Below are 23,492 nucleotides of genomic sequence, written 5' to 3'. Positions count from 1 at the left end.
CTGACTCCAGGCCCAGCACACTACCATCTAACAAAGAGCTGTGCTAGATTCTAGGGATGTTAAAAACAAAAACATTTTACAAAGCACTAGCCTTGCACTCTTTCATCTGAATCTCACGACAGCCCAGTGAGGTAGGTACTACAAGGGTAGGGTGTCCCAAAACTTACAGTCATCTGTAAATTTTATAAGCACATCATCTATGTTTTAGTCCAAGCTATTAATAAAAATCCCTTTCCTCATCTATAAAAGGAAGGAGTTGTACCAGATGAGCTCAGAGATTCCTTGTAGACCTAGTCTTCTATGTTCTGTTCTACAGTCCCCAAAAGATGCAGTTTTAAGCTATTAAAGCTTAACAGTTTATACCCCCACCTCACAGATGAAGAAACTGAGGATCAAAAGGAGATTTTAAAAAAATAAAAAATAAATTTTTTTAAAAAGGAGATCATGTGACTTGGCCTAGGCTAAATAGCTACTAAATGGGAATTCCAAGCTAGGTAAGACAGATGCCAGGTTTAGCACTCTATTTGTCATGCCAAGCCGACTCTCAAAAGAAAGCAAAAAGGTCCCTCTCCTTAAGGGGTTTATAGTTTAACTGAGGAGAGAGAAGATACACAAAAAGGTAACAAATCGTTGCCTAAGACAACATATGATAAATACCACTTGAGAAATAAGTCACAACTGGGGCAGCTAGGCTGCGCACTGGATAGAGCACCGGCCCAGAACCAGACACATAACACTTACTAGCTGTGTGACTCTGGGCAACTCACTTAACCCCACTGCCTAGACAAAAAAAAAAAGTGACAATAAATGATCTGGGTTCTAGTTCTAACTCTAGCCAAGATTAAGTCACAACTCCTCTGCACCTCCCTTTCTTCGCCTGACAGATGGGTATATATATTTGTGGTACCTACCACATAAGGTTGTAGGGTTCAAATAAGATAGTGTATGTGAAGTGATACATAAATTCTGGCTCAGGGGAGCTTAGCAGCCACCTAGACTAGCCTATGCCCAGTATAACATACTGGACCATCTTTTCTTTCTTTCTTCCTTTTTTTTTTTTGGTTAGGCAATTGGGGTCAAGTGACTTGCCCAGGGTCACACAGCCAGTGTCAAGTGTTTGGTCTGAGGCCGGATTTGAACTCAGGTCCTCCTGACTCTATCCATTGAGCCACCTAGCTGCCCCTTAGACCATCTTTTCTTGAAGACCTCCAATGAGAGGGAAACCTTTACCTCTAGGAGAGCCCACTCTACAATTCTCCATCTGGACAGTTCTAATTGTTAAGAAATGTTTTCCTGTACTAGCTGTGTGACCCTGGGCAAGTCACTTAGCCCCAACTGCCTATTTTAAAAAAAAAAAAGAAAAGAAATGTTTTCCTGAGAGCAAGCCTAAATTTGCATCTTTGCAACTTCTACTTATCATTCTTGGTTCTGCTCTCTGGGACCAAACCAAACCAATCCAATCCCTTCTTCACATGACAACCTTTCAAATACTTGAACACAGAGGCAGCTAGGTGGCACAGTGGATAGACACCAGCCCTGGAGTCAGGAGGATCTAAGTTCAAATGTGGTCTCAAACACTTACTTAACTGTGTGACCCTGAGCAAGTCACTTAACCCTGACTATCCCCACTAAATACTTGAACATAGCTATGATATTCTCCCCGGAGTCTTCTCTTCTCATTTCCTGTACCATGAATGTACCTTCACATAACATGAAGGCCCTTCATCATCCCAATTACCCTCTTTTACACACCTACACACTCTCTAGGACACTCCTTCCTAAACTACTATGCCCAGAATACAATATTCTAAAAACGCCATCTAATGAGATATTTTATTTCTGGAAGCAATGCTTTCCAATGTAACCAAGATCATAGTAACTTTTTTTTTTGGTTTGTTTTTAAAACTATACATTTTCATTCCTATTGAGTTTGCAATCCACCCAAAGACCCAGATCTTTTTCAGACAAAATGTTATCCAACCATAATTCCCTTATCTTGTGAAGTTGATTTTTTTACCCAAGTACAGTTGGGTTCCACATCTTGACTTTCTCCATCGCACATTCAATATATCTCAAGTCAACACAAGCAATTAAATGGGAATCTTTGGGGAGTTTTGCGGAAGCCACATGCAACACTCAAAGGCCAGCATTTAATACAGAGCCCATGACCAAATACTTAACCCAAATTTTACAACATGGTACTGTAAACACCTCATAAAAGAAAAAGAAAAAATTCAGACTTCTCTGGTATGAAGGGAGGGCCAAAAGAATCTTATGCGGATTTTCCAGATCTTGGGGGTGTCCTGTCCCTAACCTAACCACCCCCCCAATGTGGAAGGGATAACTATATAAGACTTAACATACATCCCTACTGAAATGAACCTTATTTAATTCAAATCAGTGCTCTTTCTCATCAAGATCTTTTTGGATCCTGACTCTCTCATCCGGTGTATTAGCTATTCCTCCCAGTTTACAGTCATCTGTAAATTTTATAAGCATATCATCTATATTTTTGCCCAAGCTATTAATAAAATTCTCTTTCCTCATCTGTAAAAAGGAAGAACTGGACTAGATGAGCTCAAACATTCCTTCTAGGCCTAGTATTCTGTTCTGTACTATAGGTAGGGGCATGCTGGAGTCAGCTCTCATGGCTCCCAATACCCATTTGTTATATTTTCAATGTTGATTATTTACATTTCAGAAATCTGCAAATGCTACGAAACAAGTTTGATTTATTGTTTTTCTGCTTGTCTAGACTTAATAAAATGATGGAGAAAATTCTAAATATGCAGATTAAATTTAAAAGTGTGTTGTGTGCACATCCCCCGCCCCTCCCCCATCCCAGACCTGGATGTTCAAACTTTTACCAGCACACCCCTGGCTACTGGAGTTCAGAGGAGTGGGCTCCATAGCCTAGGGTAACTCTTCATGGAAGAGATTTGAGCCAGAGCTTGAAGGACTAGCAAACAAGTCCTGGAAGAAATCCAGGCAAGGGGAAGCCTGTAAGCAGAGAGCACCGAGGTGGACAGGAAGAATGTGCATGACCTTTCCGCTGAACAATGAGGAAAATATTTTTCTGCAATACAAGGTCCCATCCAATGGCAGGGGAATAGTGGGAGAAACAGACTGGAAAGGTAAGTAGGGGTCACTCTGTGGAAAGCCCTAGATTCAATTTCTCAAACGTCTTAATAGCCTGCACAGTTTTTTAAAGAGAGAGAAGATACATAAAAAGGTAACAAACAGTTGCCTGAGGTACTGCCAACTGAGAAATATGACAATAAATTACCTAGGGTCAAGGCACTGGGCTCATTGCAGAGCAGTAAAGATAATGGACACACTTTGGATTATGATGCTTTTGGCAACGTGCAGCCACTGAAAGTTTTTAAAATGGAAACTGCCCATTAAATTTAGTATATAGTATAGTATTACACAGTATTAAGTACATAGTATATATTATAGTATAGTATATGGTATTTGATATGTAGTATAGTAATGTAGTATCTAGTATGTAGAATTTGAAGACTACCCAGTGTTCGTCTGATCAAATCACTCCTATCTAATCAGATCAATCCTATAGTTCCTTACCCTTAAATTACTGTGCAGTTAAAAGGTGGCCACGAATTTCCAGAGCCACCTCAGGAAAATAGGAAGTTGGAGAGTATTTTCATTGTATTTCTTTGACCATAAAGGCTTAAGTCTCATCGATTCTGCCTCCATGATGTTTCTTGGAATTAGCCCCCTTCCCTCCTTTCTCATGGCTATCAGCCTAGTTAAAGTCCCTCTTCTCCTTTCACCTCCTAGACCCAATCAAGACTATGGCAATAACCTAACAATTGGTCTTTCCCCTCTCCAATTCACCCTCAACACGGCTGCCAAAGGGATATTCCTAAAGTACAGGTCAAACTAATGCAAAATAATGCAAAATGCCTTGAGGATCACATACAGACTCAATCTCCCTCTCCAAGTTTGTTATACAGTACTGTCCTCAAATTCTATGCTCCAGTCAAACTGGCTTTGTGGCTATTCCTTCCTCATGGTAAGCAGCTAAGTGATGCAGTGGATAGAGAGCTGATCTGGAGCCAGGAAGACCTAGGTTCAAGTCACTAACTCTGGGCAAGTCACTTCATCTGCTTCAGTTTCTTCATCTGCATAATGGGAATAAAAATAACACCTATCTCTCAAGGTTCTTGTAAGAATTAAAATGAGATAATATTTGTAAAGTGCTTTGCAAGCATTAAAGAACTACAGATTCATTCTAATTATTCTTTACATTATGACTAATGGGAAAATATGCTTAATATGAATGTGTAAGTACAGCATATATCAGATTGCACGCCGCCATCTTGGGGAGAAAAATTTAAAACTCAAAATCTTATGGAAGCAAATGTTGAAAGCTAAAAATAAATAAATAAATATTCCAAATAAATAAATAAATAAATTCTAGCTATTATTATTCCATCTTTGATTTCCACATCTTTGCACAGGCCAGAGGCTGGAATTCACTCCCTAGATTCCTTCAAAGTTCGAAGGCTACTTCCCACATGAGGTATTTCCTATTTCTCCCAAGCGACTAGTGCCTCTCATCTCCACAAAAGCTGCCTTATATTTATTTTGCACATACAGTTATCCCTTCTACATCATGATTTTCCCCATCACAGTTTTAATATAACACGGGTCAGCATAAGAAATTAAATGGGAATTTTTGCGAAGTTTTGTGGAAGCCACAGACCATACTGAAAGGCAACACAGAAAAAGTCTAGAAACTCACATATGCATAAAATATATGTACACTATTGTATAATGTCAACATATTTTATCTGTTAATACCATAATAATTCAGACTTCTTCTCTGGTATGAAGGGAGGGCCAAAAAATTTTACCGGAGGATTTCCCAGATCTAGGGACAGCCCTAGACCCTGAGTAACCCCTAAGATGAGGAAGGGATAACTGTAGTTCATGCACAGTTAGATGCATATGCAAAGCCTCCCTGATACAAAGCTTCAAGAGGCCAGGGACTGTTTAAATTTTGTCTTTGAATTCTCATCACCTAGCATACTGCCTGGCATTGAGATGCTGAATAAATGCTTACTGATAGATTCACACATTACTACTGACCATACCACTGACCATGCCAAAGATCATGCCATTGTCATGATCAAAAGCTTTCTACGGATCCAGGATAAAATACACGCTCTTTAGCCTGTCACTGGAATACTTTCCACAATCTGGTTCTACCGTAACCTTCCTAGCTTTATTTCACATCGCTGTTGCTCAGTCATGGCCAGCTCTTCATGACCCCTGTGGATCACTGGATGCCAATACTGTCCATGGAGTTTTCTTAGCAAATGATACTGGAATGGTTTGCTATTTCCTTCTCCAGTTGATTAAGGAAAACAGATGAAGTGACTTGCCCAGGGTCACACAGCCAGCAAGTGTTTGAGGCTAGATTTAAACTCAGACCTTCACGAATCCAGGCTCAGCGTTCTCTATCCAACTGAGCCACCTAGCTGCCTCCAAGGCAAACAGAAGTTAAGTGACTTGCCCAAGGGTCACACAGGCTACAGGTCTGTAGCCTGATTTGAACTCAGATCTTGATTGCAAGCCCATGGTTCTATCAATTGAGCCATCTAGCTGCCCCCTCATTCCACATTAACACTCTCAGCCAAATTGGGCTAAAAGCTGTTCCGCATGCTTCTCTGCCTCCATTCATTCCTGCAGACCATCTTCCATTCCTGAAATACACCACCTCCTCATGCCTACTTGTTGAACTCCTTCTAGTGACATTATAGTACGGTAGAAAGAATATCAGATATAGAGTCAGAGAACCTGGATTTGAATCTTGCTGTCACCCACTAACAAGTGGGACCTTTGGCAAACCAATTTAGCTCTTTGGGCCTCAATTTCCTTATCTATGAAAGAAGGGAGTTGAACGAGATGGCCCCCAGGGTGCCCCTAAGCTCTAAATTGTGAGCCTATATTTTCTTTCAAGACCCAGCTCAGATGTTCCCTCTGCCCCAGTAGTGCCCCAAGTCCCACCTCATTCACAGCTGAAGGTGATCCCGGAATACACAGTCTGGACTTCTCCTTTGCCCTCATATCAGTATCACGTTCTACCTTGTATGATCCTTGTGTCACTGTGGTATCTTCCTTGTGATTTTCTTGAGAGTATGAGCTGTATTTATCATTTCTTATTTGTACACTCCCCAGTGCATTGTCTTGTGCATCTGTTAGGTTTTTTTGGTTTTGATCTGTGATTTCAATGGTGTAGGAAGCCCTAGTAAGGAAACCACTCCCACCCTGTGCAGATAGGCAACTAGTGTTATAAATTATAGTCAGAGAGTTGCCTATAGTCATTGAAAAGTTAAGTGACTTGCCCAGGATCACATGGCCAGTCAGTATCAGGCAAGATTTGAAACCAGGTTTTTCTAACTCCAAGACTTCTTCTACACTTCCTCTCAAGCCTTATACATACTAGGCATTTTCTTTATTTATCAATTATTTGCTATTCTTGTTAATTGTCTTCACTAAAGGCTTTTTCAGTGAGAAAGAGAAATAAAATGGGGGAAGGGTTCTTTTCAAGGAGGAAGTGAGGTTGATAGACTGAGCATCAATACACACAGTATCAGGAAATTTGCAAAGGTTTGTTATACGGAGGAATTCCGGATCAATGGGGGGGTGTTTCTGCCTCTCTTTCAGGAAACAAACAGTGATGTCAAAACAGAGCATTATGGTTTCAGGAGGGAGTTTGTCAGGAGGCCACCAGATGAATGGAAATGCAGATGTGGGGCAGAGAGAGCATAATGGAGCTTCCTCATTACACTGGGGGGTCGGGGGGGGGGAGCCAGGTCCAGCTGGCTCAGAGGGCAGCATTTTAGAGTAATCTCTAAGCATTATTAAGCTCCATAATCAACCTCCAGGAACCCTATGTGTGGCACGTTCCCACATCCCACAGTACAGGTAAGTGGGTTTAACAAAAAATCTATATTCAATTTTTATTCACAGCTTTTACAGGCTCCCAGTAGGCAAATGCTATAAAGTAGTTCTAGGTCCCATGAACTCAGCAGCAAGCCTGGCTAATAAATCAGCATTTTATGTAAGGTGGGAGAGGAAGTAAGGATTAAGTTTCCGGTCTTAGGGAACTACTGTGCAAATTCTAGTATAATGGAGAAGCAGAAAGGGGGGTGTGGGGTGGGACGCAAAGTGGAGGGCATGAATTATGAAGAACTACCAACCAGAGTTAGGCTCTCACTCCTGTAATCATTCAAGTTTGCTCACCAGCTGCTGGGTGGCTCCCAGTTAGACCTACCAATTGCTCTTGTTTTCTCCCTCTAGCCCTTAGCAATCAGCCCCTCCCCTTCCCTGCATTCCTGGCCCCAAACTCCAGGATGATTATTTGGGCACTTATCTTCTGCAAACTCCCCTAAAATGCAAAGTAATACACACTTCTAACCAACTCCAAAAAAGGCAATAACAGCTTAGGCCAGTGGCATGCTGGTAAATCTTTACAACCAGCTCTATGGAGGGAAAAAAAAATGTGTTCATGGATCCCACAGGTGATAAGCATCAGAGGCAGCTGATGTAGCCAGGTCCTCTGCCTCTACTTTCCACTGTACCAGGGGTTTGCTACACTTAACCAAATCCCAGTTAGAGGCCAAAAGAAAAAAATCTGGTCCACTTAGGTAAGATTCTTAAAACGTATAAAACATGACCTTTGGGGTCAGCATGGTATTTCACACCCACTATTAAGCACAATGCCCAGGAATGGTAAATATAGTGCTTGTCTACTGAACCAAATACCTTGAAACTTAGGCAAGATATAAAAGAGTGGGTTGATTTTGGAGCAGGAAGAACATTCCAGAAAAGCATCCTGTGGGCAAAGGCAAGAATTATGATCTAGGTTGTTCCTGATAATAAAAATAACAACTATCATTTACATGAGACTTTAAGATATTCGACTCTTAACAATTCTGGGAAGTGAGTGCCAAGGGGTATTACTATTACTATTTTAGAGATGAAGACAGGCTGAGAGGTTAAGTCATTTGTCTGTGGTCACACAACTAGTAAAGATCAAAGATTTTGAACCCATCTTCCTGATTCCAGATCCAGTCCCTCTTTCCACTAAAAATGGCTTCTGATATTTTACACTAAGTACAGATTCTTCTTGCAATTACTGGAGATAAGAGTATTCATGGTCAAAGAAGGGTTTTTCTCTGTCTGAAGCTATCTGCAACTTATGTGGAAATGTAGCCTGGTTTTCCAGGACCTCCCAGGTGTGACCAAAAGCATGCCCAGCATGATCACAACAGAGGAAGCTCATTCTGGTTAGTTAACAGCTGTTACTCACCTCCAGAAGCCTGAACTGGTTGCCAGAGGTGGGTGGGGAGGATTCCAGAGAGACAGAAGTCACAACTGAGGGATGCAGGCTTAAGAACACTTGTAAAGCAACATGCAAAGGAGTGTCAATTAACATACACCTCCCAGTAACCAGAGCTTGAGCTACACAATTACACAAAAATGACATCCCTGCCCTCCATGCCTGTCCTTCACCCTACTTTTTTTTATTTAAAATACTTGACTGGAGTTACGCTATATATCTGTACCATGCATTATATATAGAAATACATATGTATGTATACATATGTGTGTATACATACACACACACACACACACACACACTGCTTGTCCTATGGTATAAGATTGACTTGAGGAAAACTTCCAGCTATAGATCTCTCACTACCTATGTGACGGGATTCTCAAGTTTATAAAAGAAATGAGCCAGGCCAGGGTCCAAGTCCTTTCCTGGAACAGGAGTAGTTAGTACTTATGAAGCTGGAAAGGGCCTCTGGGTAAAAGGTGATATATTCATGACACATCCTTCCTCCTCCTCCTTCTATACATATATAGTGTCTTGGGTCTGTTTTTTTTCCTCTTTTGCCCAGAACACAATAACGAAATCAGGCCCCAACAACAGCTTTTGTAGCTGGCCACGAAGGCCAGAGCTCAAAGTCTAACAGGCAGTCATTGATTTCTAACACTGCTCTCAGAAACACAGCCACACCCGGTGTGTCCTCAGTCAGGCAACATGCAGCCATCCAGTCAACAGACAATTATTAAGTACTTAATATATATGTGTCAAGCACTGTGCTAAAATGTTGGGGATACAAATAAAGACTAAAAACAGAAACAGTGCTTGCCCTCAAGAAACCCATATTCTAACCGGGGAAACAATATCGAAATAACTATATATAAATTAGAAGTAAGAAATAACTAAATACCTATAAGCAGAGAAAATAATCTAAATGGGGAGGCACTAGCTTTTGGAGGTGGGGGGGGAAACAGAGAAAGGCCTCCTGCAGAAAGTGGACCTGGCCTGAGCTACGGAATCCCTTTTGGACCTTGCCTCTTCAAGAGTTTTTCAAAGGGAACTTGGTAGAGCGAATTTCCCTGAACTTTATGTTTTGTTTTGTTTTTGTTTTTTTTGACTGGAAGTCCCAGTCCCAAATAGGTAGGCGAGGCGGTAGAGTGCTTCAATCTCTCCTCCTGCCTTCCTTTCTCAGTTATTTGGCAGGTACTCTAGGAAGAGGAAAATTGGGGGCCAGAGAGACGAGTAAATAAATCACCTGCTAGAAGTTAAGGGGCAAACCGGAACTTGGCAACACAACAGAGCCTGAATTCTTTCTTGCATTTGCAATGCAAACCTGCGTTTTGTTTCCCGCGCCCCCTCCCCATTCCAACCCAGCCAAAGCCTTGCTCCGGTGTATCAACATCCATTCCAACAAAGCCAGAGGCTGAGATCCCACAGTAATTACACGCCGCCATCATGAAACTGCTGCAATATTTCGCCCTTGAGACAACTGATCCCCACATCTCTGCATTTAGTGACCTCCCTTCTAGAAGGGCCGCATTCGTGCACGCCCCCAGTCTCCCAGTCCCCGGCAGACTCTACGTGCAAGAAAACCTCTGCACCGCCGGGCAGAGTTGTACTCCACTAGGGTTGCTTTGGCGGGGTCAGACATCTCTCAGCTATTATTTTTAAAAGGATACTTTACAAGAGTACCCCCCCCAAAAAAATCCCCAGCGCACTTCTACAACACCAAGAGCTTCACAAAAACGATATTATGCCAGAATCCATCAGAAGGAAGAAATTGTGAGTTTTATATATAAAACACTCACATATGTATGTGGGCGTGCTGGCAGTTTTATGGATAAACTGCAGACGCAATAGTCCTTAGCAATTAGTCTGCTAAAGAACTGTTCGAATGGGGCGGCGGGGGAGTAGGTGGTGGGGATGGGGTGGGAGTCGTGGAGACGTGATAATGAATTTATTCAAATATTTTCAGGTTTTGCTGTGAAGGGAGTTTTTTAGGAGGCCAGATTTGTGTGTTTTATTCAAACTGAAAAGTTTGATTGATCTTAGTCATTTAATAGCCAAGTAAATTAAAGAGGGTGGGGGATGAAAAGGAGTTCCTTGTAACTTTCTTTCTCAAACTACAGAAGAAGGGAAGAAGAGGAAGATGTCCTAAGCAAGAAAAATAGGGGAGTGGGGGTGGGGAGAGTACTAGTAGTTAAGGGGTAAACAAAACAGTCTGGTTCTCTGGAAAACACCGAACTTTTCCTTCTTTCTCTCTCTCTTTGGTGAAACTAGGGAAAATGGACTGCGGAACTCTGTGCAGACTGTTCCCCCATAAAGTGATCGCCCAGAGCGCAGACGCTTTGCCGATTAGCTGTTTTTGGACGACTCCCGAGAGTAGCGGGTGGAGGAAGAAGAGAGCTAGCCGGGGCCGGGAGGAAGGCGGGCAAGCTAGTCTCTTCCAAGGCTGGGGCCTCAGCCCGCCGGGCCGGGAGCCCTGGGCCAAGGCAGTCAGCTGTGCCTGTCACTTGGTGCGCTGTGGGTGCAGGCAGAAGCAGCAGAGGATGGGGGAAGGGGAGCCCGGCCCAAAGAGCTCTCCGAGCTGCAGGGAGCACCCCGCAAAAGTGCAGCGGCCGATTGTTTTCTTTCCCCTACCCCACCACCGGGCCCCAACAACTCTAGTCCGGCCAGGCAAACGCAACAAACCGCCCTAAAACGCAGACCCCTCCTGTGCCCAGCCGGGAAACCGAATGCATAAATCCGTTAAAAAAGAAAAAGAGAAGAATCCCCTTCCATGGGAAGGGGGAGGAGGGGGGAAGGAAAAGAAGGAAGCCTGAAGGGGCTTGAGTGGGTGGGGGGGCCCTTCCCCTCTTGGGCTACTCACCTTGGTGGGCGAAAATCTCCGTCTGGGCCACTCCAAAGGGTGTAAAGGAGTGGAGGGAAGGGAAACAATTCACAAACACAAACTTTGTTTCTTTGGGGACTTGGGCGAAGTCGTCACTTCCTAGTGGTGCAAGGGGAGACTCTCAGTCTGGATCCCTATAACCCAACAACTCCTGCCGCCGCCCCCTGCAGCTGCTACTGCTGCTGCTGCTCCTGCTCCAGTTCCAGGCGAAACTGCAGATGTGACTGAGCAGCTCGTCTCTCTCGCTGGAGCCCTCGGAGCTTCAGGATCAGGGGCACCCGGACAGCTGCAGATTTATATTTTCTCTCCACGGCCTTACGGTTGTCCCTTTGTCCCAAATAGCATCTCTCTGGACCTTACGTGCTCAGTGCTGTTCTGCGGGTAGAAGGAGGAAGTGAAAGCCGCCTTGGTACGGCTTTGCAGCGACACGGCCTCCCTGGGAAAGGCTTGTTCTGGCGATGTTTTCATGTTTCAAGTGTTGCTACAGCTTCCATGCTGGTGCAGCTCCATTCTCCGTTGCTTTGCTGTTTGGAACTGGCTTCTTAGTTTGGGAAGGCGCTTCTCGGGGTTTCTGGAACTATGGATTTATTCTGGAGCTCGAAGTGACCTAGAAGAAATGAAGTCCCTGGAAACTCTGAAACGTCACACACATGCACAAAGCACAAGTGATAAAGGAATGGTGGAGGAAGAAGAGACATTTAAAAAAAATCCAACTAACTTTAGCTGTTAGCCAAATCCTTAAGCCGGGTCAGTCAGGTCAGTCAGCGGTGTGTTGGGTGTTTTACTAAACATACTTAGCTTCAGTTGTGTTAAAATAACTTTCTTTTCGTTTCTCAGAGCCCTCTCGCCTATCCTCAAATCCCCTCAAATAGGCTTGTAAATTACGACTTTGTACCAACTCTTTCACAGGGTTATTTTTGTATTCTAGTACAAACGTTAAGGCTGCAAAATTATTTCAGTTGCAAAATTCCTTCCATCTCTGTCTTTCCATAAAGCCTGGAATTTACAGAAAAATCCTTCATTGGGCCTGAAACTTTCCATATTCGGAGGATCATAGCTAACTGGATGGTGAGAGCAGTAGGGAAGGGAGACAGGGTCTTTGAAAGGACTTTTGCTTCTTTCATAATTCTGAAATTGGACAAATGAAGCCAGATAACTTTTCTTACTGTGCAAACTACCCTTCCGAACATTTTGGTTTCATAAATAACTACAAAGTGGTGAAATGGCAATCCTCTGTGAGGAAAGAGTTCCTTATTTGATTAGGGGGAGAAAAATTTACTTTGACTTTAGTGAGAAAGTTGCATACATTTGAAAATCCTGGAAGGAGACGAACACTGGCTTCCTTGTGCATTGCTCTGGAAAAAAGGGGCAATTTTTAAAAGGTGGTTCTACTATATCAGATTTTTCTTTGCAATATTTATTTTTTTTTAACAATACTATGTTGAAGTAGTCCCAGTCATGGAATCCCCTATCCTGAGCTAAAATCTCTTAATTAAGCTCAATTACTATGCAAGTCTATGGCCCTTCCCTTTCCATATGATAACAAATATATAATTGACATAATGATAGCATTTAAATAGTGGTTTGAGAAGCACTTTACAAATATTTCATTTTATCCTCACAACAACACTGGGTGGAAGATGCCCTATTTTACAGCTAAGGAAACTAAATCGACTTTGCTCAGTCACAGAGCTAGTTAAATGTCTGAGACAAGACTATTTAAGCTCAGGTCTTCCTGACCCCAGGCCCATCTATGCACTGTGATACCTAGTGGCCTCTAAAATTGACTGATAAAATATAATTTCATAGCTCTGTATTCCAGGGGATTCATAAGTAGTAGTTGGGGTGAGGGGAGAGAAGGAACAAGTATTTATTAAATACTTATTTTATGCTAGGCACTGTACGTATGGCTTTTGCAAATATTATCTTATCTTCACAGCAACTCTGGAAGATGGGTGATATTATTACCTGCATTTTTCAGTTGAGGACACTGAGACAGAGGTTAAGTGATTTGCCCAGTGACGCATAAGTAGTATGTGTCTGGGATTGGTGTTCCTGACTCCACACCCAGGGCTCTCCACTTCTTTCTTACCATAAATGCTGGAGTCAGGAAAAACTGAGTTTGACCCTTGTCTTTCCACACTGACTTCCATGAACAAGTCACTTCACCTTTCTAAGCTTATTTCTATCATCTGTAAAGTGAGGATTGAAATACAGACTTCCTATGATTGTGGGGCATCAATGAGATTGTGTTTATGTACTCTTTGTAAACCTTAAAGTATCACATACATTTGGGTTATTTTTAAATTATCATTTTGGCAAGAATTTATTAAGCATCACCATGTACAAGGTGACATTCTGGGTCCTGAGGATACAGTGGCAAAAAAGAGAGAGAGAGAGAGAGAGAGAGAGAGAGAGAGAGAGAGAGAGAGAAAGAAAAAAGAAAAGAATAAACATCCCTCAAGGATTTGCTATATAATGGGTAACCCCTTCACCAATGCAGATCACCCCTCTTCCTTATCTCATTCTATTCAATTCTTTTCCCTGTCCTTCCTTACATCTCACTACACTGGAAACTTTTCTCTGGTTCTTTTAATCCAGTGTGTCCCAAAAATCTTAGTGCAAGTTTCCAGCTAGTAAAGTTTAATCACTTAAAACTGTACTAAGACTTTAGTGATACCCTGTATTTTGTGGCTGCTGATGCAATACTTTGCCCTTCCCTCAGTCTCATTACTGGCCGGCCTCCTTTTCCACTCATAGGTGACCTTGATGTATGACTTTCACATAACTTCTCATATTCACATCATCACTGGCAATAAATACGCAGCAACATATTAGTCACCCACTATATGTCTTTTCACTGCTTGGGTCACTTGCAATTTTTATTCTTCTGAGGTATTCCATGATTCAGAAATGTGGCATCCCCAGAAGAATATTGTCATTAAAAATATTGATTTTCTGATATAATGGAGTAAAGCAGAAACAAATGAAAAAGATACACTATGACTACAACAATGAAAATGAAAGAATACTAAAAGAAGGGCAAACTCTGTGTAACTGGGGTGACCAACTTTGGTTCTGGAGGATAAAGAAGTATACATCCTTCCTGTTGGAAGAGAGGGAGGGGACTATGCCTGCAGACTGCAGTTTGCATTTGTCATTGCCATGATTATATTGGTGTAGGGAATTCCCACTGAGAAAACTCCCTCTACCAATGCAAATTCTGCAGTGTTTCCACAGTTTCATAGTCTTAGTAAGTTATCTGAAAGCCCTAAGATGTTAAGTTAAATAACTTGTCCAGGATCAAACATCCAGATAGAGCTGTCAGAGGCAAAGCTTAATTAAACCCAGGTCTTTCTGACTTCAAGGCTGCCTCTCTATTTACTATAAATTCAGTGCATGTACTGTATTGGTTATTTTTTGTTTGTTTTTCTTTGAAGGGAGGTTTCAGCAATGAAGGAGGAAATGGAGAGAAGTATATCCAGAAATAACCTTGATGTAAAAACAACTTTTAAAATATAAACATACATATGTATGTATACATATATGTGTATATGTGTGTGTGTGTGCGTGTATGTGTAGTAGAGAACAGGTTGTGTTCATTGGAAGCATTGTTCAATTTCCAATGTGTGACCCAGCACACCCCTTCCTTCTATTCAATTGTGTCCACAAATTATTGTCCATTCAAAGTGCTTGTCTAAAATATATGTACTGAAAAAAAATACACAAAATAAAATAACATTGTTCTAATGGACTCAAGAGAGTGCCCATCTAACTGCTTCCCGTAGTCTAGATTAGCAGGGTCCAAAGATGGAGCTTAACCCCAAGAGATATTTGATCAACCAATCAGAGATTGGGAAGATAGGTTGACTCCCACCCTCTCTGTCATAACCAATCGTGAGACTTGTCTCCGATACAGCCATGCCTATCTTTTATCCATTATTTCCCCCCAACATTCCCCCACGTCCTCTCCGATTCTGTTCTGTCAAGGCAGTTATAACCTAACCTCAACTGGACACCTCCAGCAACAATTGCTAAAGTAGCCATGGGAATATTCCCCTCCTCTCTACATACCTTGCCCCCTGCTCCCCAGATTACTTCTGGCTACAGCTAGCGTCCCTTAGAGTGTTGCTTTGAGTTCTGGGACAAGACCAGTTAGTAAGTCTTCTACATATGCCCCCCCCCTTTTGTTTTGATTCTGTATGTAGTAATTCTGTGTGTGCATGCATGTGCATGTATACACACATATACATACATACGTACACACACGTATTCTTCCTCCCCCCCCCCCCAATTTAGGGGATTGAAGTTCTCTGCTCTCTGAGAACCATGGAAAGTTTGACACTTCCCCATGGCTCCCTCTTGTGTTGAGGGGCATGTATTACCCACTTACCCCCAACCCCTACATCCACAGTCAGCAGAAGAATTGCTTTTGCTTGGTTCTTTTGGTGAATCCAATCAGGTTGGGACAATAATGCCACTTAGAAGTTAAACAAACGTTTTGAAGGGCAACCTGGCAACATTTAGGAGGAGTCATGAATTAGGCCACTCTTTGGTCTGGTGATTCCACTGCTAGGATTTTATCCTTAGAATATTGTAGAAGGATAAAAAGAACCTATGTTAAAAAATGGTGATAGCTGTTTTGTTTATAATAGCAAGTTACTAGAAGTGACATTTATGTCCAGCAATTAGAGAATGGCTAAATTAGTATGCACTAATATAATCAAATATTATGGTGTCATAAAAGCAATAAACATGAGGAACACAGGAAAATATGGAAGGAACTATATAAAGTAATACAGATGGAGACCAGTAGAACCAAAACCGTGTACACACTGATATGCAAGTATTTATCTAAAAACTTAAGAAGACAAAACCAAGGGAGAGGCAAGCAGACTTGGAAAGGGATACAGAGAAAATGCATTCTGGGGGCTGGTCTGTTAACTTAATTGGTTTTACTTTTTAATGCTGAGGGCTTTGTGTAAAATTATATTCCTTGATACATATATATATATATATATATATACACACATATATATATACACATATATACACACATATATATATACACATATATACACACACATATATATATACACACATATATATATACACATATATACACACACATATATATATACACACATATATATATGCATATTTGACTATTAGTATTTATTGATGGTTATTAATCATAATACAGGCAGCTAGGTGGTACAGTGGATAGAACACTGGGTCTGGAGTCAGGAAGACTCATCTTCCTGAGTGCAAATCTGGCCTCAGACACTTACTGGCTGTGTGACATTGGGCAAGTCATTTAACCCTGTTTGCCTCAGTTTCTTCATCTGTAAAAATGAGCTAGAGAAGCAAATGGAAAAACCACTCAAGTATCTTTGCCAAGAAAACCCCAAATGGGTTGGACTTGAAGAGTCAGACTCGACAAAAAATGACTGAACAACAACAAATATATGTATATACATATGTGTGTGTGTTTACATATATATATATTTGGCTATTAGTATTGATTGATGGTTATTAATCATAATAACCTGCACAAAATCCTACTCCAATGCCTCAGGGCACTTTGGAGGTGACCTCCAGGTTTTGCAAGTCTATGCCAACAAACAACAACTCTAGCCAGTTACACTTTGTGGGAAAGGCTTCAAGAACAGTCCCATGTCTCTTTCTGAAGACCAGCCTAACTAAATACAAGAGAGGCTTATCAATAGCAGGCTGGCCATTTGGTGACAAATTCTTTGGTGATGGCAGAGTGTCATGGGTCAATTTCCATCTATATCCATGACTCCAAGAGCTTTCTGCCTACCACTAGGCTCTTCTGAGCTCCTGCCCTGCAACACAAACGACCTATTGGACATTTCCAAATGGATGTCCTTTAGAAATCACAAACTCAAGACATAGAAAAAAGAGTATTTTCTCTCTCCCTCACACCCATCCTTCTTCCTAAATTTCCATTTATTTTAGGCCTTCCAGTCAACCATGTCTGCATGCTACAAATCCTTGGCTTCTCATTTCCCCTCACTTTTCCTATTCAATCAGTTGCTGAAGTTTGTTGATTCTACAATATACCCAGCATCCATCCCCTTCAAACCTGACTCCTCTCTTTGAATTTCAGGTTCCCCAAAGTTGGAACATGGTCTGTCTACATGTGAATGGGTCCAGAGCTGAGAGGGTGTGCTTAGTAGAGAGGGAGAGGGCCCAGCCCCTGAGCCCTTTGGGCAGGGAAGTGGTTGTATTGTTAAGACTTGTAACTTAGAAAACAAAAGGAAGTTGTAGGTAAAGGGAAGGATGGTTTATAGGTTATCCCTTGGAGAGGCAAAGAAAAGAGCTGGTTTTGTTATGATTACAGAAAAAAGAAACGGTTTCAGAGGACATTTTGTCATCTGTTGCAGTGTGCTGATAAGTATTTACAGAAAGCCTACCAGGAAGATAATCACAGTTTATGTGCCAACATCTGCTGCAGAGGATGAAGAGGTAGAAAAACTCTTCAAAGAACTTAATATGAATATCCAAATTAAATCAGCAAATGTAAATTTAACTTTGGTATTCAGGGACTTCAATGCAAAGGTGGGACAAGGGGATAGGGGACTTATGAGAAATATGGTGGAAGATATGATTCAAGAGTGTGAAGGAAAGAAATCGGCTTATAGAGTATACAAAAGCTTCCCACCTATGAATCATGAATTTATTTCTTCAAGAAAAGGGTTAAGGGGGCAGCTGGGTGGCGCAGTGGATAGAGCACCGGCCCTGGATTCAGGAGGACCTGAGTTCAAATCCAGCCTCAGACACATAATACTTACTATCTGTGTGACCCTGGGCAAGTCACTTAACCCCATTGCCTAACACCACCCCCCCAAATAGTTAAGAAGTACTTGACATGGCAAGTACTATGTAAAAACAGAAAATGAAATTGATCACATTTTACAGATCATCAATGACTTGCTACCAATGTAGGAGTGGTTTCCTAATCAGGTACCTTATACAGTCTAACTGTGCAACTGTAACACTGCTGTGTTAGAGTGAAGATCATAATTAATACACAACTAGAAGAAAGAATACAAATGAGAAAAATATTTGGAGCATAATTAAAACACCTCCATCCTGATCTACCCAGAGAAACTGTGGATGCCAAAACATGAGCAATGGAGAAAAAGAAATTGACACAAATTATGATAATTTAACCAATATAAATGAATTGCCATAATGAGGAAACCAAAAGGCTGCAGAAACTGCTGTAGCCATCAAAACTTGGTCTCTTTGCCAAGGAGAAAGATATAGCAGCCAAGGGCAACACCAGTTTAGAATATAAACTCATGAAATATTACAGTGAAGAATATAGAAGGTTAAAAACTGTGTTTGCCTCATTAAGAGAGGGAGGGAGAAGGGGTGGGGAGAGAAAGAGAGAGAGAGAAACAGAGAAAGAGAAAGGAAAGAAAAACAATGAACAACAAAACAAGTTTAAAGACAGCTTTGCAGGAGACCAGGCATCTTAGGATGAAACTGGAGGAAAGAAAACAGATTATAAATGGAAAAAGCTCTGTAAAAATTTATATAACCAACTTTTTTTCATCAATGAGAGTAGAACAATTATATTTAGACTCTAACTCTCACCTTCCCAGATATGTTTATGTTCACTCATTCAGCAAGTATTTATTAAGCACCTACTATGTGTCAGGTACTGAGTATACAAAGACAAAATCAAAATAGTCCTTGCTCTTAAGAAGCTTACAGTCTATTGGGAAGAAAGAGCACATATACGTAGAAAGTAATTTCTAGAGGGAAGGCACTAACAACCAGGAATCAAGATGGGCTTCCTGTAAGAGGTGATGCTTGAGTTAAGCTTTGAAAGAAGCTAGAGATTCTGAGAGGCAGGGATAAGGAAGAAATGAATTCCAGGGATAGGCTTAGAAAGAAGAGTTTCATTTTTGTATTTCAGGTACTTCAAGTTGGCTGAAGCATAGAGGACGTGAGGGAGAATAATGTGAAATAAGCCTGGAGTCAGACATGAAAGCCTTTGAAAAGCCAAACAGAGAAACTTGTATTTTATCCTAAAAGCTGAAGGGAACCACTAAAGTTTCTTCAGCAGGAAAGTGACATAATAGATGAGTCCAAGCTTTAGGAATATATCCTTAGCAGCTGAGGGAAGACTAAGAACAAGGAGACCGATTATGAGGCTGTAGCCAGGGTCTGTGAGGCTTGTTAGTATAAGATGGAAAAACTCACCTACTGGGTGGCAGAAAGCCAGAGGATACTCCTTCCCTCTTCTCTGGCCTCTACTTTTGCAATGTAAGCATTGCCAATCCTCTCCAGTCACCTTTCTTTTTCTCACACTGGGTATGACCTACTCTCTAGTCACTCACTGCTTTTCACATCACCGTTTTGGAGAGTTTCCTTTGATTACATATGGAGGGAGGAATAAAGAAGAAGGAACCATGTTTCAAAGTTAACAGCCCAGCCCATTCTCCCTCCAAGACAGCAATTACAATTAACTCTCACCTAAGGGAAACACTGGATTCAGTTTATACTCAGCTTTGACATTATTTAGAAAATATTTTTTTAAATCAATAATATTATCTCTCTTCTAGCTCAGGAGCCCCCAGTTGAGACAAAATTTTGGTGATTCGGGATTTGTTTTTGCATCGTGAGTCTCACTGTCTCTTTTTACAACTGCCTATCAACAAATAATGAAATAGCCAGATCAGAAGTAGCTAGGGTTGATCAAATTTTATCTAGCTGACATTCAACCAATTAAAGAGAAAGTATAAATATAGAGAGATAATATATAATGTATCAAGATAAAAAGTTAGAAATGCAGACTCACTTTCCCTGGGAGGGGAGAGAGACAGAAAGAGACAGACAGACATACAGAGAGACAGACAGAGAGACAGAGAGAGAGAGAAGGAGAGAGAGAGAGAGAGGGAAGAGGGGGGCAATAAGATGGAGGGAAACATGACCATTACCCTTCTCAGCAGCCTCAAGTCTCTCTCATCTCAGCCCCAAGTGGCATCCCTATGGTTTGGTGCCACCAGTCCTGATGGTGGCAACAGCTAATATAACAGTGACCCTCCTTCCTCCCTTGCTTGCTCTCTCTCGTCATAAAACAAAATCAAAAACTGAATTCCTATACTGTCATGAAGGCACCCAGTCCAGATCTTCATGTACTTGCTTGCTTCTCAAAGTCTATGAGATTTTCACTCTCCCATTCAAGAGGAAAACATATTATCTCTTTAAGACCTATAGTTCATCTTCTATCCAGAGATCATATCAAACCAAAGAATTGTATTTTCTGGCCAATAGAACCTCATTTTTCCAGTGTGCATTTCTCCTTGGCAGAAAGAAGAACCAAGGGCTATAAGACTATTGAAAAACAGTTGAAGGTCTGAACTAGAGTACCGACCACTTAAGTAAGGAGAAGAGGGCGAATATTAGATGCATAGAATTGATACAACTTGGAAACTGACTGGATGTAAGGGACAAGGGAGAGGAAAGAGTTAAGGATAGCTCTGAGGCTGTGAACCTGGAGGACTGGAAGGATGCTTTCCACAGAAACAGGGAAATTAGGAAGAGAGGAGGGATGTAGAAAAGGTACTGAGGAAAATAAAGATTGGAAGAGCAGCTAGGATAGACAAAGCAAATAGAGGACATAATTTTGAATGCTCTAAGGATTGCCAAAGTATCTTAAAAAGGGGGAAATACTGAAGATTTGGGGGAAATTTTGGATCTCATTATTACCCCTCCTCAGATGGTAACTGATCAACCTACTTTCTCAGCTCCACAAAAATTTTATGAAATTAATCTACACATACATTGAGGATATCCTTGATAAAGGCATAATAAGGCAACAGATAAAGCTCTTGTAAATTATATTCTATAGCAGAATACATCTTTGACTAAAAAGTATAGAGAACCCAAGATCCCTCTGTGCTAATGTTGATTATTAAAAAGCATTTGCTTCAGTAGAACAAATTCTGTTTTGACTGCTCATTCAACAAGATGTTTTGACATGTATGTGTCAAAATTAGACAAAATTCCTTGAAAAAAGTAACAACAAAAATAACTTTGTTTAACTACCCTCTGATTAGTATCCAGTGCGGCATAAAACAAGGCAATAAATGTTTGGCCAAAGTGTTTGCCATCATCATTGAAGGATGTCAGATAGAAGAGGGATTCCCTACAGATGATGAAGTCTTCCAGATGTTCCTGTTTGTGGATAATATTGTAGCGATTACACCAAGCCCTCAACCATTTCCTAAATCAGTCATCACTCAAAACAATTTGGCCTAATCACTAGCATGGGAAAAACCAAATGAATAAAGAATGTCTTTTGTCCAGGTTTGGGTATGAAAGTGAATAAATAGAGTTCAACCGTCAGTACATATATCTTAGATGCTGCAAATGGAAAAGGAAGGGAACAATCATTTATTAAGCGCCTACTAGGTACCAGGAACTATGATAAGCACTTTATAAATATTATATAATTTGATTCTCATAACCACTCTGTAAGGTAGGTGTTATTATTATCCCCATTTTATAGCTGAGGAAACTGAGGCAGACAAAGGTTAAAGTGACTTGCCCAGAGTCCCCTACCTGGTTAATGTCTGTGGCAGGATTTGAACTCAGGTCTTTGTTATTACAGGCCCAGCATTCTACCCACTGTACCTCTTAGCTTCCAGAATAAAGAGTAGGACCAAAATTGAATTAGGAAGAGGAGAGGAGAGGTATACTGCCTTTGGAAAATTATATAGTTCTTTTACTGACCTGAAACTTCTCCCTGAAACAAAACTTTTAAATGAAACTTTTTTTTTTGCTGAAGTTGTATGGCTTCAAATTATAGAAAACCACAATCTTTGATGATTAAAACTGAAGGTCACCCAAAAGATAATGAACAAACACATAGTGGGCATGAATAGATTTGTTATTGTTCAGTTGTGTCCAACTCTTAATGACCCCATTTGGGGTTTTCTTGGCAAAGATGCTCGAGTGGTTTGCCATTTCCTTCTACAGCTTATTTTGTAGATGAGGAAACTGAAGCAAATGGGGTTAAGTGACTTGCCCAGGGTCACACAGCTTGTATGTGGGTGAGGTCAGATTTAAATTCAGATCTTCCTAACTCTAGGCCAGACATTCAATCTACTCCGCCACCTAGCTGCCCACGAACAGAGTGCAATACATTAAAAATGAGGAACTTCATATGCTAAGCATTGTAAAGGATGTTATGAGAAATGTAGCACCAGAAAAAAAATTTACTGTGACCCAGCAGCAAGAGAGATTCCAATGGTCATAGAGTCCAAAACTAGTAGTTCAATTATTATGATGAAAATAGATTTCTCTAGAGATGCTGGAGAATCTGTTCCATTTCATATCTGTTATCCTTCTATATATGCTATTGGGATAATATGACTGGCTCTTTTGCCAATTTTTCTGCATGATCATTTGCTCATCCTCATTCTTCCCCCCCCACCACATTTAATCACTCATATTGCAGTAATGCAATAGTTCTAATTTCTCCTGAGTCAATAAAGATACATTATTACATGTAAAATGTGCCATGTAGAAGAATGAATATTGTATTGTGAAGCTAATGAAGTGAGTTTCAATAATTTTGTTTCTCCAAACTTTTAATTATATTTGCATAGTTGGAAGGAGGAAGGTTGTCCTCATTAGTATTTTCAAATACATAAAGAAGAAAGTCTACAATACAAAAGCTAACATTCTGCTTAAGGCAACCAATGACATGGTTAGGAAGAATAATAAGAGATCTCCCAAATATTATCATGTGATAGTCCATTGTTGTTAGAGATAAAGTCAAAATGCTTCAATACTTTATGAAAGAATCATCACAACATGCTATAACTGTTTGGTATTTTTGGATACTCAGGAGTAGCAACAGAATGTTAAAGACAGAAAAGAATTGTCACTCGTGTTTATTACACTTGTCTGTACGTGTTGCCGTCTCTATACGTAGTGTGGCATTTGATGAAGTGACCTGGCATACAGATGCAAGTTTTCTCAACCTTCTGTACAGAAATAGCTTAGGAAACAGTGATGTCCTGATTGGGAGGGCCAATGAGCTAGTTCCATACTCAGAACACACCCCCTCCAGGACTTTACCAGGGAAATGGAATGTAAAACAGATTGCTAGGATCATGCTGAGTCCTGTTGCTGTGGTCCAGGATGCTGGTGGAATTGAGGAGGCCTGAGTTAACCCCTCACACTCCT

General features: G+C 40.9%; 1 protein-coding gene across 3 annotated transcripts in view; it reads left to right on the top strand.

Annotated features, from left to right (window-relative positions):
• The window catches only part of LOC110208345 (prostaglandin reductase 2-like), a 544,334-nt gene that overhangs the window by 264,481 nt on the left and 256,361 nt on the right, over nt 1-23,492 (top strand). The window lies entirely within an intron of this gene.

This window comes from Phascolarctos cinereus, unplaced genomic scaffold, assembly GCF_003287225.1.
Source record: "Phascolarctos cinereus isolate Bilbo 61053 unplaced genomic scaffold, phaCin_HiC Scaffold_3;HRSCAF=262, whole genome shotgun sequence".
Taxonomy (NCBI): domain Eukaryota; kingdom Metazoa; phylum Chordata; class Mammalia; order Diprotodontia; family Phascolarctidae; genus Phascolarctos; species Phascolarctos cinereus.
Note: the sequence above shows the minus strand (reverse complement) of the source record. Positions and strands in the feature narration are given on the sequence as shown.